Source organism: Rhagoletis pomonella, unplaced genomic scaffold (assembly GCF_013731165.1).
Source record: "Rhagoletis pomonella isolate Grant_MI unplaced genomic scaffold, Rhpom_1.0 Rhpom_scaffold_00006, whole genome shotgun sequence".
Classification (NCBI taxonomy): Eukaryota; Metazoa; Arthropoda; class Insecta; order Diptera; family Tephritidae; genus Rhagoletis; species Rhagoletis pomonella.
This window is the reverse complement of record NW_023458560.1, coordinates 2,447,290-2,453,951: the sequence shown is the minus strand read 5'-3', so window position 1 is coordinate 2,453,951 and position 6,662 is coordinate 2,447,290.

Here is a 6,662-nt window from a genome sequence, read left to right as displayed (position 1 = left end):
ATACTAAACTAAAAAAACTTAGAGTATTTAGCAGACGAGAATACAGGGAGTTCGGAAAATCCCGACATAGTCCCGAAAATTGGAAAAGAAATAGTTGAAAAAAATTTAGGTATCCAATACTTCATTTCGGGAACCGATACCGATTTACTACATTAAACCTAAGTCATAATATAAATTTTAAGTTTGAAAAAAAATTGTTTAGACTAAAAACACAAAAAGTTCAAATATGACGATGCTTCTCGCAAAACATGAACAAAAACATGTAACCAAATTATTGGATTTTTTTCATTCTTTACACCTCTGGTAGTTCTCTCTTCAAAGAACATCTATTACGATTTGCATTGTGGTGAATGTGTAGTCTCGAAATTCTGGTTTGGTATATTTTTGGAACAAGGGAACGTGAAATTAGGGGAACCTCCGTATGAAGTTTTTATCGTATCACTGTCATAAAACCTATGCGGAAAATGTATGTACATGCATTTACTATTTTATTCAAGAGTATAGGCTTATGGGCTACCGAGGCTTCCCTAAACTCTTTTTATTCCATATTTTTGGCTGTTGTGCGCTCTTAATAGGAATATCAACATATCGGTACCGAGTATCGAAAGTATTGGATACTTTTTAAATCGGTACCGAGTATTGATCAATACATGAAAGTATCGACTCAGCACATCAGTACCCGAAAATCTTAAAATTCTCGAGAATCCAAGAAACACCAAAAATCCGGAATAAGTCCCGAAAATCAGGAAATTCTTTATTTTTTGCTGAGTAAATAGCAAGTAATTGGTTTTTAATCAAGTCATAAGTAATAAGAACTTTTGTATGCAGTATTTAATGAAACCAAAATCTCTAAGCACTTTTGTACGTGATGTTTCGTTAGGTGAAACTAACAAAATACAGTGCTATGAAAATAAGTAAATAGTATCATACTCGGTATTTATTGCATCCAAAATATTTAAGTAAGCAGTAGTTTGGTATTTACTAAACCAAAAATACATTAACTAAATGTAGTTTTGCCAATCACTAGTTCAAGTGCTTCACTCATTTCTAGAGTCAACCGCATAACTGTGTACTCATAAACGAAATATTATGATAGAAAATTATATCACGCCAGGAAGTGAGATAAGCATATAATTTCCAGCAAAAGGGACAGTACGTCGTATGCCATACATATTCTATGCCTTCAACTTACATTAACACCAATGGACACCAGCACAGAAAGACCACCACCCGCCATCCGGCCACCGGATGTTGGTCGATTGCGGTCACCTGCCGCTGCCATACCAGCCGTCGCAACGCTCGACTGCTGCTTACGCAAAGATTAGCCTTTTTTAGCCAGCGTACACGTGCGGCACACAAGTAGTCTGGTATGCTATTGTAAATTGCTGTACTAGTATGTTACTTGCTGTACTAGTAGCTTAGCTGCACATCCTTCTTTGCATCCGAATCCCTATGAAACCAAATATTGGCGGAGCACTTACCATGTAGAAATTACTGCAAGCGAAATTTTTACCGAATGTTATCTAATTATCTATATAAATACATAAATTGATAGCCATTTTCGTTGTTCTGGGAGATGAGCAAAATAAATAAAAGGTTGTAAAATTAGGTAATTGTAAGGCCAGTGCAGGTAAACGTAATACTTTCATTGATAATTGATACTAGTCGCACAATTTTTAAGGCAGGTATCGCCAATGTGCAGGTATGTTGAATGCATCTATCATAGCAGTTTCCTTATAAATGTTAAAAATAATGCTTTTGATGCGCATTTTCGGGTAGGTATCTTAAATGTGCACTTAAGCATAGAGGCAGCAAAGTAAAATATACTGTATATATTATACAAATGTACATACATACAACCATATGCATAGTCAAGTATATCTACTGTATGTTCTCTTATTTCTATAAGACTTGCACATAATCTTTTGTTCAGTTAACTATGCCTCCACACTGTCATGCTTAAGAACAAGCGCTGCTTGCATACATATATGTCAGTCAATTTTCCTACTAACACTTTGAGATTTACCGTTATTTTGGCAACTTGCATGCGAAAGCAGTCAAATCGGAATGTGAGTACGCAATGTTGCAATGAATTAGTATGCAAATATTTGATTTAGCAAATACTAGCACATTCAAATGAATGGATGGACTATAAGATAAAATAATATAAGATAAATGCACGAGTATGTCAGAACAAAGACCACTACGACCTTAAAGTTGTTTTGTATCTCTAAAGATTGTCCCTAACCCAGTATGCCCAAGATACCCCCGGTTTCCCTAATGAATCCTGAAAGGACCTTGGTAATCGAATTCCTTATTTCAAAGGGAATCGCCATTAGAGCTTTGAAATAAATTAATCTTTGTCGAGCTAAGTTTGGACAGTCACAAAGAATGTGTTTGAAAGATTCCTCGTGCTCACGGCAGAGCTGGCATTCCGGATATCCGATAATACCTATTCGGTGCATATGATGTAAAAGTTAGCTGTGGAAATATTCACCTCTATAACTTTCTCGAGCCGAAATTTAAGCTGCACGTATATAGTTAGTAAAGCTACTGAAAGAGATATGAAAAAAATAGTTCTATGTATAACTCGTCGAAAATTGCTAGTTTTTTAAGGAAATTTTTTTACAGATGTTCCCGAGGGAGACGGATAATCCTGAAATGCATATCCTCCTATTTCGAAGTCCTTGAAAAATCCTTGGAAGGACTTTCAATTTGGACACATTTGTTATATACACAGCTTCGTCGAGAGGGTATTGTGCAAAAAAGAGACGTTTGTTTGACCAAAAAATTCAAATAGCTCCAAAATGTTCCCTAGAAACATAACACTGGTTTACAGCAAAAATATTCTATGGATGCCACTATCCAATTCCTATGAAGAATTGCTCGGTGATTCCGAAACTCGAGTTAATTATTTTTTCTGTGGATACGTTTTCGAGATATAGTTTCTGAGAAATTAATTAACAAAGAAACAAAACAGTCGTTATATTTTTACTTTCCCCTCCTAAAGTTTGAATTTTTTTAATTTATTCATCAAAAAAAATAAAAAAGGGGGAGTTATTAATTAATTTCACAGAATTATGGAGAATTTCATTGACTTCCATTTGCAGTATTTTTATTACGATTGTTCAGTTGGTTTGTAGGATATACCTAATTAAGTGGAACCACTCTTCTTTTTAAGCTGAATAATGGTAAATTGCAAATATCTCGAAACGTATCCATATACAAAAAATTAACTCGATTTTCGGAATCGCCGAGCAATTCAACATAGGAAATGGATAGTGGCGTCTGGAGAATGCATCGATGTATTTTTGCCACTGGTATCCGTACGAGAGGGTATAAGTCTCTAGGATACTTTCACGCTTTCTTTTGTTTGCAAATTACACAAAACTTTGTAGAAAATTTTTTAGTTGAAAAAAACTAGAGATGCATTTAAGTGTTTGGCCATATTTTTGACAAATATTATTCTCTAGCTAAGTGGCTTTTACCAAATTAAAGACTAGACTAATAACTATAGACCAAAGGTTCCCAAACTTTTTTTCTCGTAGACGCCTTTCAAAAATTTACTGGTTTCGGTGGACCCCCTGCTGATACATTTCTAAATATTCCCAAAGCTCGTATAAAAAATTAAATGTGAAAATTAGATCTAACAATGTAAACTTGCATTGCGGGTGAATTCAAAAACCAAACTCAGAGTGTCCAAAATAAAAGTAAAATATCTTCTTGTGTTCTATTTATAAAAAAAAATGTGATTACACACTTGTATGTTTTAAAAAATAGAGCACGTAAATGCAATATACTCTCTCGCTCGAAAGAGTTATATTTTTTAAGAGCACTGCGAGCGCTAGCGTTATTTACATTATCTTCACCATAAACTCATCAAATGTTCGGCTCACTCATGACTTTGCACGTGGAGTATATTTAAAATAGTTTATTTGTGTTAATGGCATCATTTTTATTCCGACCTTTAAAGTGAGGCGATAAATATTTATCACATTTTTAAAACACAAAACTTAAAACATCAAAACGGCTAAGCTTTTTACGCCAAACTTTTAATTCAGAAACTGACAATAGAGAAAAGAGCGAGTTTAAAAAAATCGATGAGAAATAACCAAGCAAGCAAGAACCACAATAAGTGTTCCACCGTGTCATCTTCTTCAAGGCAAGATGGGCAAATGGACTTGTCATTTACGCATATCACAGTCAGGTGTTTGTGCCACGTGAAGCAGTCCAGCAAGTTGTCTGCAGTGTCGTCTGCTCAGTGAGAGCAAAAAATTAGATAGACCTTGTGAGATTGAAGGCAACATGAGTTTTGCCCACCTGCATCCCCTCGATACCTCTCAGTCATTTCTGAGCGAAGTATTCACCCAGTTTCTGATGGTGGCTTCGATTGCCGAAGGTGGGAGTGATAAAACTAGTTGCGGACCGAGCAATCTAAGTCTAAGTCTAAGCAAACTGTGACCAAATGATCAGATGTCTCATAACCAGGTACACCAGAGTGACCTGGCACCCAGAGTAAAACAACCTCATTATGTTCACCATCATATTTTAGTCGAGACTTGCATTTCCGAACTAGTTTGGAAGTACTTAAATAGAGGGCTGGTCAATGCCGTCAGTGCAGCTTGGTTGTCACTGCAGTCACGTAAACTCCTTCCCCTCCACCTATGTTCGACCACGTAGTCCATGGCTTTGAGTATTGCAATTACCTCAGCCTGGAAGACCGAAGCATATTTCTCTACAGAAAAGTGAAGCTTATCTCCATTAACCTCGAAAAATACCCCAGATCATGAGCCAAAGTCAGTTTTGGAGCCATCAGTGAAGATTCGACAATGTGTGAGTCCGGTCTCAGCGATGTAATCAAACCAGCATTCAGTCTCAGGGAACTCAACATTATAGAATCTCTTCAACAAAGGTAATGGTGGCGTACTATCGTGTAGCATTGAAAAGACACAAGTGCTTAAATCTCGGTCGCCAGCAATTTTCGCCGCGCCCCACTCATTGTCATACCAGCGTCCGGTTCTTTTTAGTTTGCAGGTGGCCATTAAGGCTTCCCCACGTATGAAAACACAAAGTGAAGCTAAGTACAGCAATGCGTCAAGAGCACTATACACCACTCAAAAAAATTAAAGTTAAATAAAGAGGCTATCAAGCAACCGTTTTGGTTCTTTACATCGAAACCAGATAAATTTTCGTGGACCCCCATTTATAACTCATGGACCCCCATATTTTGTTCACGTCACCGTGGACCCCTGTCGAGTCTTCCGTGGACCCCTAGGGGTCCACCTGGACCACTTCGGGAATCACTGCTATAGACCAAGGGGTATCTAGTATTTAATTATTCATGTATATGATGACAACAGTTCGAATAACATTATAATGACTTTAATACAAATGATCTAAAAATACCTGCATGTAAAAAATGCGATTTTTAAATAGTATGCGTAAACAAAAGTAAACCACATTATGTTTTTTCTCAATTGTGCGGGGTCAAAGCTTTCCTAATCATTTGCGTAAATAACTTTTTTCCAATTTGAAGGAAAATATACCTTTCCAAATTCCAGTAAACGATAAATGTTCAAAATATCCTATAATTCGCAAATAAGAACCAATCAGAAAAATCGGATGGTATATCGGAAATCTGCAGCCAAAATACACCAAAAAAAAATTCCGTAAATAATTTTGTCCACCTAGCTTTTTCTGCACTGTATACTGTGTACCGCATACCAGTACTTACTGCGTTCGAGAGGTTTTACGTCTTCGCCTTAAAGCTCGGTTAGACAAGACTTATACTTGACTTGACTTAAAAATTGTATATATTAGTGTCCGACCGAAGGTTCGGCCTGGCTTTGGTATTCGGCTTATTCGGCTGATTTTTTATCTTCGGATTCGGCTTCGGCCTTCGGCCGAAAATGCAGAACTATAGGCAATTCAAAAGCTGATGTATTTGGCGTGAAGTTAAATTATTTCACGACAGTTATTAAAACTTTGTTGTTGTTTTGCATCTCTAGAGTTGTTACAGAAATGTCATAAAATAGTGGGCCATTTTCATAGAAGTGAATCAGCCAGCAGATATTTGAAATCCTATCCGGAATTATTACATTTACCAACACATAAATTCATTCCAAAGAGATTGAAGTTCCTTTACCATTATGGAAAGGCTCTTAGAATAAAAACTAGCGGTTAAAATATTTGCTGTTGGGAGTTGTACTATAAATACACTGACTGCGGATGAGTAGGCATATATAATTAAAGTTTGGCCTAGTTCGAAATTATTTTTTGACACTACAGTCTGATGCAAGGCCGTATTTAGGGGGAGGGTTGTAGGTGTTCTGACCCCCCCCGAAATGTAGAAATGTAGGATTTTAATACACTAAAAACTTGGAAAAAGGCAAAATGTGCTTTGAAAATATGCAAAAAGGCATATATTTTTAAATTTTGTTATGTACTTCCTTTATGCTCAATGTGCATGTCCAATTAAAGATATTAAAAAATACATGCACTGATCAAGTAATTATTGCCGAACCATTTTTTGCCGAGTTTTAACGTATTTTTTTCGTTGTTATTTAATTTTGGCTATTTTTTTTTTAATAAAAATATAGTTCATGCTTAAAAAAAAACCCGCGTGAATTCAAGTTTCCAAATTTGTGCAATATTAAAAAAAA